The sequence below is a fragment of the Vicugna pacos genome, chromosome 4 (genome assembly GCF_048564905.1).
Source record: "Vicugna pacos chromosome 4, VicPac4, whole genome shotgun sequence".
Taxonomy (NCBI): Eukaryota; Metazoa; Chordata; class Mammalia; order Artiodactyla; family Camelidae; genus Vicugna; species Vicugna pacos.
Window position 1 is genome coordinate 24,276,678 of NC_132990.1, and position 12,277 is coordinate 24,288,954.

At 34.3% G+C, this 12,277-nt stretch overlaps 1 protein-coding gene across 8 annotated transcripts in view; it reads right to left on the reverse strand.

Annotated features, from left to right (window-relative positions):
- CCDC171 (coiled-coil domain containing 171) overlaps positions 1–12,277 on the reverse strand; it is a 273,454-nt gene that overhangs the window by 195,906 nt on the left and 65,271 nt on the right. The gene's annotated exons all lie outside the window — the stretch shown is intronic.

Sequence of the window (12,277 nt, forward strand, 5' to 3'; positions counted from 1 at the left end):
TTCAATCATTCAAGAGAATAAAGTAGAAATACATAATTATATCCTTTTGCAATTAGCTACATAATTACCTTTACCAGTGCTCTTTGGGTTTTATGTGTGGATTCAAATTACTGTATAGTGTCACATATTCTCACCCTGAAGGTCTTTCTTTAGAATATCTTGTAAGGCAGATTTGCTAGCAACACATTCCCTCAGTTTTTATTTATCTGGGAATGAATTTATTTTGCTTTTCTTTTTCCAAGGTAGTTTCTCTGGATGTAAGATTTTTGGTTGACAGATTTTTACTTTCAGCACTTTGACTGTATCATACTCCTGCCTTTGCCACTGCCTTTGGCCTCTACTGTTTCTGATGAGAAGTCAACTATAAATCATATTGAGCTTCATTTGGATGTGATGAGTCATTTTTCTCTTGACGCTTTCAAGATTTTCTCTTTCGTTTTGGCTTTCAACTTGGGACAATAATGTGTCCGGGTGTGGAGTATTTTTTGTGTTTATCCTGCTTGGAAAGTGTTTCTCATTAAATTAGGATGTTTTCTGCCACTGTTTCTTCAAGCATTCTTTTCGATCCTCCTCTCCCTATACCTCTCCTCTCCTTCTTGGACTCTCAGTATGCATATGTTAGCGTATTGAGCGGTAGCCTGCATTCCTTTGGGATTCTGATATTTTTCTTCATTCTTTTTTCTCTCTGTTCTTGCAATTATATAATCTCTTGTTCTATTCAAATTCACTCATTCTTTTTTCTGGCAGCTCAAATCTAGTTAAGCCCCTTTAGTAAATTTTCCATTATGGTTACTCTACTTTTGAACTTGAGAATTCCATTTGGTTATTTTCAATAATTTCTCCTTACTGATCTTCTCTATTCGATAAATTTTTCTTCATACTTTCCTTTAATCCTTTAAGCATGGTTTCTTTTGCTTTCTGATCATATTTAAATTAAAAAAGGTACTGTGGCATCTTTGTCAACTCAGTATTCCATTCAGTGCCTTCAAGAGCAATTTCTGTTGCCATTTTTCATCTTATGTATGAGTCACACTGTCATATTTCTTTATATATCTTATAATTTTTCACTGATGACTGGGCAATATTGTAGCAACTCTGGATACTGGTCCTCTCCCTCAGAGTTGTTGTTGTATTTGTTTGAATATTTGTTTATATGTTTAATAATTTGATTGAACTAATTCTACAAATTTATTTCCATCACAGTGGGCATCTTCTGATTCCCTGCTCAGATTTTTCTCCCTTGTTTTCATTTTTTATGTTGGCTAGCTAGGGTCCCCCCTGGGTGGGCATAAGTCAGTTATTGGTCAAAAGTTGTGCTTAAGACTGCTTAGCCAGTTGGATTTTTACCCTTTACTATTGGATGTGTTTGCAGCTTGGAGGCTGCTCTCACAGTTAAAGATGTTTCCACTGTTTTTTTTTCCCTGCCTTCAGTCAAGGAATCATAGCCTGTAGGTTCTCTCTCTGATCACTACTGAGAGGGGCACATCCTTGGGCATGCACACAGTCTCAGAGACTGCCAGGCATGGCTGTGAAGTTATTTTCAAGCATGGATTCCGGGAATCACCTCAGGGTCAGAGTATCTTATTGTGCAGTCAGTCTTTGGTTGTGTTTAAGCTCCTTGTGCCAATGAGACTTCCACTCTGTTTTGATGTGTCTGTGTGCAGCATGAGGCATGTTTCAAGTCTGTCTCACATCCTGCTCTGATTACTCCTGAGTGGGTGCAGCCTAGGACTTGCACATAGCCTTCCCAAACCCCACACTTAACTGTGACCCTGTGAAGGCTCTTCTTGGTTATCTTTCTCTAGTTCTATTAAACTTCTGCATGCTCTGTTATTTCACTGCATCACAGAGGTATGAGGTTCCTCTTAATTAACTACTCTTCGCCAAGATTTGTACTGTTTTCAACCATGCCCTTAAGCATGGAGCTCGCCACTCTAACCCAAATAAGGTCAGTCCCCTCAAGCAGAGCTGCAGAGCTCTTTCCCTTTATAGCCAGCCAGCTTATCCTCCACTGCACTGGAGCTGGGGGTGAGGATCCACTTTTTCCATAGCAACAATCCTGCTCTCTAAGTGGCCATTGTGGGGCACTACAGCCCCTGCTGTTCTGGGACAAGGGCAGTTGGCCCAATATTCTTGCCCTGCCATGCCAGGGATAGAGCTTCTGCATTCCAAGTGAAAGCTGAGTAGAGGAAGAGAGATCTGATCCTCTCAGCCCTGCCTGGAATAGAGTTGCTACAACATAGAGCTCTGAGGGATGAGAAATTCCAGTAGTCTGCCTTTCCTGTTATGAAAGAATAGCCCCTGCCTGGGAGCTAGAGAGGAAGGGCTCATCCTCTCAGCTGCATCAGCCCAGGACAGAGGTTCTGTAACATGGAGCAGGGGGTGGAAAAGGCGTTATGGAACCAGACATCACTCGAATGCCACAGACTCTCACATTTCCTACCAAAATTTACTAGATTTTCTTCTTCCTGATTGCTTGAGATGTTATTTACATAATTCAACCATTTAAAGTATACAATTCAATGGTTCTCTGCACATTCATGGAATTGCACAAACACCACCACAGTTTTATCACTCCAAAAAGAAACCCCTTACTCATTAGCAGTCACTCCCCATTTTCTCCCAATCCCTTCAGCCCTTGGCAACCCTAATCTATCTCTACAGATTTGCCTATTCGAGACATTTCACATAAATTGAATTATACATTATGCGTCTGGCTTTTGTGTCTGGTTTCTTTCATTTAGCTTAATGTTTTCAAGGTTCACCCATATTGAACCATTAATCAGTACTTCATTTCTTTTTATATCTGAAAAATATTCTATCATATGTATGTACCAACTTTATTCATCCATTCATCAGTTGATGGACATTTGGATTGTTTCTATTTTTTTTTTTTGCTATGCAAAATGCTGCTATGACTATGCAGATGTCTACTTTCATTTCTATTGGGTATATACTTAAGAGCACAATTACTAAGCCATATGATAACTCCAATTTTAACATTTTGAGGAGCTTTCAAACTATTTTCCCAAGTGGAGGCATCATTTTACATTCAACAGCAGTGTGGTGAGGATTACAATTTTTTTACATTCTGGCCAACAATTGTTATTACCTATGTTTTTTCTTGTGGTCATCCTAGTGTGTGTGATACAATATGTCGTTATAGTTTTGATCTGCATTTTCCTGATGACTAGTGATATTGAGCAACTTTTTATGTGTTTATTGGCCATTTTTATGTTTTCTAAGGTGAAGTCTATGTTCAGATCTCTTGTCCACTTTTTAATTAGGTTTTTTCTCTTTATTGTTGAGTTATAAGAGTTCATTATATACTCTGTTTAAACTTCCTTTACCAGATATATGAGCTGCAAATTTTTTCTCGCATTTTTTGAGCTGTGTTCTTATTTTTCTGATGGTGTTTTTTGAAGAACCAAGGTTTTTAATTTTTATGATTAGTAGATTTTCCTGAATAAAAGTTTCTCCTTTGCCCTTAGGACAATTTTCAAAGCTTTATATGATTGGGTTTTTATTTTTTCACCAGTTAAACTGTTGTTTTGATAGGTTAACCAAGCTCTTCACTCCATCATTCCAGGAGTTCTTCTCTACAATATATTTTAATGTCCTAAAGGTTTAGCCTCCTAGGTCTTCATATTTAGTATTTTCCCAATATTATCAAAAAGTTATCTTTCCAGAGGAGCTACAGCATCATAGAGTTCACACACACACACACAGACCCTCTGTTATTTCAATACATATATTATCTTTAATGCTCACTGAAAATCCTGCACAGTAGATATTATTAACACCATTTTACAAATAAGCAAACAGATTCAGAGGGATAATATCACTAAAGTCACATAACTATTATGAGATAGGGCTGGGATTAAAACCCAAATCAATCTGTCTCCAAAATATATGTTCTTTCTATTGTGATATGCTGGCTCAGATTAAGTCCCATCAATCTCAAGGGATAAAAATGTACAGAAATATAAATGAAGAACTCTAGACACATTGCATACTTGGAGTCAGCTTAATATAAAAGTTCAATTAAATTCCTGGTTTAACAATAATTCTTCTCTTTCAAGTATAGGGCTGAATCCTGCCTAAAACATGAGCTAAATATGTGACATAAGTCAGACAGAGAAAGACACACAACATGATGTCATTCATATGAGAAATCTAAAAAATCAAAACAAATGAACAACAAAAAAATGAAAACAGACTCATAGATATAAAGAACAAATGTGTAGTTGCCAGAGGGAAGGCAGGAGAATGGATGAAACAGGTGAAGGGAATTAAGAGGTACAAATCTCCAGTTATAAAATAAGTAAGTCACAGAGATGTATTATATACCACAAGAAGTATCATCAGCAATACTGTAATAACTTTATATGGGGATAGATGGTTACTAGACTTATCATGGTGATTATTTCATAATGTATATTTAAATGTTGAATCATTATGCTGTATAACTCAAACTAACATAGTATTGTACATCAGCTATATTTCAGTTTTTTAAAAGATGAGCTAAAGTTTCAACACCATTACAATTCAAAATCAAATTTAATGTCGAATTAGTCAGGAAACAATGATCAGTATAAAATTTTTCAAAGAATAAAGGAAAGGTCTGATCAATGACAAGCCTTAAAAAGAATTAACCAAGTCTTAAAAAGAATTAACTATGCCTTAAAGTTGCTATTCCATTAATTATTAGCAATATTCTCATTTTCTATAGAGATATGTGGCAAATAGTCTCATAATACAGCCAATACAAATTTTACTTAAATCTAATAATTAGGTTTACAAACTGGGTTACGATCAGAAAAGCTATCCTTTTTTATTATTGAAATATAGCTGACTTACAGTATGTATTAGTTTCAGGTGTACAGTAAAGCATCCTTTTCTTTTACAGTTGACATTTTTTCCCCTAATAAATTGTTTTGGTTTTATAAATTGAAGTTTCCATTCTTCATTCATATAGAGAAAGCATTTGGAGTTTTCTTAAGTGTGGATTGCACTTATATCTAAATTTTGTTCTCAAAACTGTTAGTTCTCTTAATAGCCTTTTTGATATACAAGAAATTCTAGAATGAAAATAGAATCTATCAGCTAAATAAACAAAACATCTTGGCTGAAAACAAAGTGCCAAGCAAAGATAAAATACTAAGTTTCTAATTTTTGATTAACATGTCTTATCATATGGCATAAAGAATAAGTTAGGTTAAATGTTAAATTGTTTCAACAAATTCTATAATTCTACACATTTATAGAAATTTAAAAGATAGAACTATAGGATGAAAGAACTTACTTCTTTTTGCTTTGGATATAATTCACATAGTTTTATTACTCAAGGACTAAACATCCCTTAGAACTGTATTGGCTAACCAGGTGATGTTCAGTTGAACTTTTATTGATCACTCACCATGAACGAAGGACTACTTTAGATGTCATGAAGAATCTGCAACCAGTATAGAAAAGGGACTAAAAATATCAAAATAGTCATAGAAAATTCAGAAAAATTTGTGACTGACAGAACTTAATGTATTATTAAAGAGGGGTCAAGCTTCGTTATAAAATATCTTTAGCCAGAAAGAACAATAAGATGACAATGAACTATGTTATATTTCCACTTTGGTATTTATATCTCACACAATGCTAAAGTGAATGAATTTCTGGTTTAATCTAGCATGTCATTCTATCATCTTATCTTCCTTTGAGCCTACAAAAACTCAAAAACTCATTCCTCACTTTTGCCAATCATGCATGAAGATCACTAATAGATATGCATGTAAATAAAAAATTCTAATACAAGCTCTTGAAAAAACACATAAAAAGCACATGCAAACATTTATATCTAGAAGATGGCCAAATGGACCCTGCTGATCTGCAATGGAAAAGTTGACTCAAACTAAAAATAACAGTAAAAGTAATTAAGGGAAACAGTTAATAAGAATAAAAATTATAGAAAAAACAAATAGGTAAAAAAATAAATACTTTTAGTCACTATGTTTGTTTAATGAAGTTAGCATTTTAAAAATGAGTTGAACTTTTGTAGCAATGATACACAACACTTAGAACTTCTAAACATTCTGAACTCAAGTAAGCTTTTAAAGTAGTTTAAATATATTTTAAGCCATTACAAAGGAATTTTGAGTAAAAACAGAGGAGCACCAGAACCTATAACCCACATCACATATTTATGCTCCACAGCTCACCTTTTCATCTTATCTTCCACCCAGTTACCATGACATACCCAGTGCATTTGTAAGGAATCCAGAGAGCTTGTTCAGCTGAACTGAATTTGATCTGGTTAGCTTTCATAATTATCACCATGTGCAGCTTTTCCTTGATTGTACTGATGATAACTAGTATTTCTTACTTCTTCATAGAACAGTTTGCTATTTCTTCCCCTCCTGGTTTGCCTGCGCTGCTTCCATGGATGTGAGCATTCTATGATCCCAACTGCTTGTTACATGAGGAAATGTCACCCTCTCTTACATAGCTTTACAACTAGTTTATTTTTCAAAAAATGCTACCTTCCAATCTGAATATAGGCTTACAATTAGCTTATTTTTCAGAAAACGCTACCTTCCAATCTGAAATAGGCCTTGACACACACAAACATCTCCTTCTATCTCTATTTCTTTCTTTCTCTTTTCCTCTCTCTTGGTCTTTCCCCCCCTCTCTCTCCCTGCTCACTCTCTCTTTCTCTCTCTCTCTCTCTCTCACACACACACACACACAATACCATTTTATTTTTTCCCAGGTCAAAAATGAAATTTGAATTTTCAAAACTTAATAATTTACGTAAGAATAAATTTCAAGAACCTAGAGATTATCATACTAAGTGAAGCAGTCAGACAAACATTTTATATCACTTATATGTGAAATCTAAAAAACAGTACAAATGAACTTATTTACAAAACAGAAACAGACTCACAGATACAGAAAACAAACTTCTGGTTACCAAAGGGGAAGGGGAAGAATAAACTGGGAGCAGACGATTAACAGATGCATACTACCATGTATAAAATAGATAAACAACAAGAATTTACTGTATAGCACAGGGAACTATACTCAGTATCAGAACAAACTATAATAGAATGGAATCAAAAAAGGAATATAGATACATACACATGTATACATATAACCAAGTCACTTTGCTGTATACCTGAAACTAACACTATATTGTAAATCAACTATACTTCAATAAAAAAAATTAAAATTACATTAATATGGTAAAAAAAAAAGTTTTATGCCTACATTATAAATTTAGGGAGTCAGCCATATAATGCACATTTAAATACACAAATACAAACATACACATTTGATGAATACTATTTAATAATATTAAATTTTTCAGGACCACTGAGAGAGTAAGAAAGTGATGTTTATATTAGCAAAAACAATGCTCATGTATAAATACTACTCCTATTCTGGGTGAAATGCAGAAATCAATAAATTTTTAGCAAAAATTCAGAATAGAATATTAGCCCATTAGTTTTGAATACCTCCTGCAAAATCAGAAACATGTCCATCTAAAGAATATCTAATAGATCATTTGAAGCAAAAATATTATCGAGAAACATTAACCATACCACAAAACATAGCAATCAAAGAACTTTCCAAAATCCTATCTAATGCTAGCAGTCATTATTATTATATAATCAAGTCAAGCCCCCAAAGAATAGGGAAAAAATACACACTTGACCATTTTCAATCACAAGTTCTTTAGAGAATAAAATATTCTTTGAGCAAAATCTCCTGGGAACTAGAATTCCCTTTTCAATATATGGTCTCTCCTAGAGCTGTAACTAAATATTACTGAGTGGCAGAAAAACAAATCTCAAGGAATGATGGACTTTAAAAAATTTCATTGTAGAAAGCACAAAGCAAATCCTAATAACACCAATTTGAAAACAACAGCTCCCCTGCTTCAAGAGAAGCATATATAAAAACTCACAGTAACAACTAAAGGACCCAACTGGATCTGTTGAGCCTCTGATGGGCTCTAATAAGCATGATCACTAAGTGGCTTAAACTAGAAATTCAGTTTTTATTTAGTAGTTGATTAAATACTTATTAAGTTCACAAATTTTCAAATTAATAGTTCAGTTTTAATTAAAACTTTTTAACATCAGATTCAATAGTGTGTAATACAGAACACGAAACTAATTTCATTAAAATCTTAGATGTGCTATGTTGAAATTCTATGACATTAAAAATAGTATACTATTCATTTGCTAATCATATCTTCTAAATCCATATATTGAATATGAGGAATTTCATGGATATAAAAGAACAGTTAAAGTCAGATAGGTTTATATTTCTGAATAGTAATAAAAGACTCAACATACTCAGTTTGAACTTTTCCAAAATTATGTCCTATATTTGTATTCTCTTAAAACAGGGGAGCTATAATTTTGCAACTAGTTTATTAACACTTTGTGCATCCTGACCTAGATGATCCCTAAGGCCTCTTTCAGTTCTAAAGGGCTATGCTATCCTAAGTTATATAACAGTCACTTTAAGTCTCAAAACTTCTTGATATCTTTGCATATTATTAATAACACCTTGATCTCACTTGCAAACCTACAGAGGAAAGTAGCTTTAATTTTCTCCTGCAGTGCAACAGAGAAAATAAAGAGCAAGACTTAAATAATGGTCATGAATGCGACCTAAACTAGAAAACAAGCTGTTATCTCAAAGGGAGAGAAAAATTACTTGTAGCTAATTTATGCTTCCCACCTAAATTCTATAAAAACGGAAACTATTATGTTCAAAAGAAATATAACTATAGGAAAGACACATTGGGGTACATAGGATTATGGGATGTCATTGAAACAAAGTTTCATTCCCAAAAGCAGAAAGTAAAAGTTTCCTCTAAAGTCACTTTCTCTTCAGTCAAAACCAACGATGAATTCAAAGCAAAAATAATAGCCAGACTATGGGGATGCAGAACTAGAAAAACTGCATTTTTATGGCTTACATGTTTTAATTTGATAGGTATCTCTTTAAACAAAAATTTTTAAGACAACACAAACACACAAAGGCCATTAACTTATTGGGGAAAAAAAGGAACATTTACAAGAAAAGTGTATTTAGGGAACGTGGTAGATGAATTTTTTAATAAAAAGAAAAACACTGCATGTACTATTTAAAGTTATAGTATTTTTATTAAATAAATTTTCATTAAATATTTTTTAAATTTCATATTATGCTCAGGTAAGCAACAGTTCTAATAAGCATAAAACAGAATAAGTTCAAAGAGAAAGCTAATAATAGTGGAGGAAAAAAGAGGAAGAAAAGAAAACAAAGATGGAAGAAATAAGACATAAAGCTAGGGGTTTAAGAGAGATTGGGGGAAAAAAAAACAGAGAGGAATATATAAATAGGCTGAACCCTATGAACTATCGGTGATTTAAGGCTGCAACCTGAATACATTTTTGAACATCCCATTGGCTCTTCCACAAGGAACGATTCACAGATCAGCAATTAATTTTAGTATTGCATTTCAATCTTTGAAGAAACAATTAGTCTATACTCTTCAACACTATGATCAGAGCAATGGTTCTTTATAGGATGAGTGTCAAGGGCTCACACAAGCAAACAGAGGTTGCCAGTGAGCTACTCGCCTTGTTTCAGATCATCCACCCAGTTTAAAAGAAACCTGTTCGCACCAAGTAAATTATTTTTAATCACAAATCATCCTACCCTCAGTGGTGAATTAAGCCAACTTCTTTTATTTTGTGTCTAGTCACTGGAGTGCTAGAAGACCGGAATCAGGAGGATTCATGCAACTTATATTGGTGATGAGGTCTTCTTGTTGCATTCTCAGTTATAACTTATTTCCAAATTATTTGATTACAGTATCTAATCAGCAAGCAGACCAAGTCCAAGACTCAGCTCAATGTCTTGGATGTGTTTTTCTCCACCATGATTCACCCCTCTGAGCCAGGAGTTAAGAGGTGGGATAGCGCATGAAATTTAGGGCAGCACACAACAGTGAACAGGCATCCAAGTATGCTACACAGAGAGCTTTAAGCTTTCTAAAACCCCACATCCAAAGTATTCAGATTACAAATTCAACCACAGCACAAGCAATGATATCGATCCCTGAATCAGAACAAACTGGATATCTTGAGTTGAATGGAGACAGAGTTGAATATTTGAGGATATACAGACATTTGTTAAAGAAAAAGAAGAGAAAGAGCACTTCAGTCAATGTGGGTCAGAAACATGAACAGCCAGAACAGACACGAGAAGATATGAAAATATATGTGTTGAAGAAGCCAAGAATACTCTAATGTGGCTGAAGCAAGACAGAAAGCACCTGTCTGTATATAATATTGTACCACTTGAAATGATAAAGAGTTTAAATGTTATCCCATTATTACTTTTCTATCTTACCATTACCTTTCTATCTGAGCAGCACTGATTTGGCCACTATGTCTTAGTATAACCCAGAGTTTCTCTTTTTTGAAAAGGAGAAAAAAATACTCATTTTCCTCAGTAACTATTGTCACTATGAGTTGTGAAATATAACTGAAAGTAAAGAAGCCAAGTCTCTACTATAGAGCTACAGTAATCAAAACAGTGTGGTATTGGCACAAAAACAGACATACGGGTCAATGGAACAGAACAGAGAGCCCAGAAATAAACCCACACACCTACGGTCAATTCATCTTTGACAAAGGAGGCAAGAACATACAATGGAGAAAAGACAGTCTCTTCAGCAAGTGGTGTTGGGAAAACTGGATAGCAGCATGTAAATCAATGAAGTTAGAACACTCCCTCACACCATACACAAAAATAAACTCAAAATGGTTTAAGACTTAAATACAAGACAAGGTGCTATAAACCTCCTAGAAGAAAACATAGGCAAAACATTATCGGACATAAATCTTAGCAATGTTCTTCTAGAACAGTCTACCCAGGCAACAGAAATAAAAGCAAAAATGAACAAATGGTGCCTAATTAAACTTATAAGCTTTTGCACAGCAAAAGAAACCGTAAGTAAAACACAATGACAACCTAAGGAATGAGAGAAAATATTTACAAATGATGCAACTGACAATGGTTTAATTTCCAGAATATATAAACAGGTCATACAACTTAATAATAAGAAAACAAACAACCTAATCCAAACATGGGCAGAAGACCTAAACAAGCAATTCTCCAATGAAGACATACAAATGGCCAATAGGCACATGAAAAACTGCTCAATATCGCTAATTATCAGATAAATGCAAATCAACTACAATGAGGTATCACCTCACACCAGTCAGAATGGCCATCATTAAAAAGACCACAAACAATAAATGCTGGGTGTGGAGAAAAGGGAACCCTCCTACACTGTTGATGGGAATGTCATTTGGTGCAGCAGTTATGGAAAACAGTATGGAGATTCCTCAAAAGACTGAAAAATAGACTTACCATATGATCCAGCAATCCTGCTCCTGGGCATATATCCAGAGGGAACCTTAATTCAAAAAGATACATGCACCCCAATATTCATAGCAGCACTATTTACAATACCCAAGATATGGAAGCAACCTAAATGTTCATCAATAGATGACTGGATAAAGAAGCTTTGGTATATTTATACAATGGAATACTACTCAGCCATAAAAAAGAAAATAATGCCATTTTCAACAACCTGTATGGACCTGTAGATTGTCATTCTAAGTGAAGCAAGCCAGAAAAAGAGAAAAATACCACATGATATCACTCATATGTAGAATCTTAAAAAAAAAAGAAAGAAAGAAAAAAGAGGACACTAATGAACTCACCTACAAAACAGAAACAGACTCGCAGACACAGTAAACAATCTCATGGTTACCAGGGGAAAGTGGGTGGGAAGGGATGAATTTGGGGATGTGAGTTTTACAAATGTTAAGCACTATACATAAAACAGATAAACACAAGTTGATACTGTATAGTGCAAGGAATGATATTCAATATCCTGTGGTAACTTATGGTGAAAAAGAATACAAAAATGAATATATGTATATATATGCATGACTGCTTCATATATGAAGCATTATGCTGTGTACCAGAAACCGACACACTGTAACTGACTGTACCTCAATAATAAATAAATAAATAAATAAATAAATAAATAAAGCCAAGTCTGTGAGGAAGGTATGTATGTGGAGAACAAGACAAACAGAAAATAGAGTATGACTGTAAACTTCATGCCCTCCCTCTTAAGGTTCCCAGCAAACTGCAGAGTAGAGTATGTTGCATCAACCAATAAATCCATCCAACAAATGTTTAC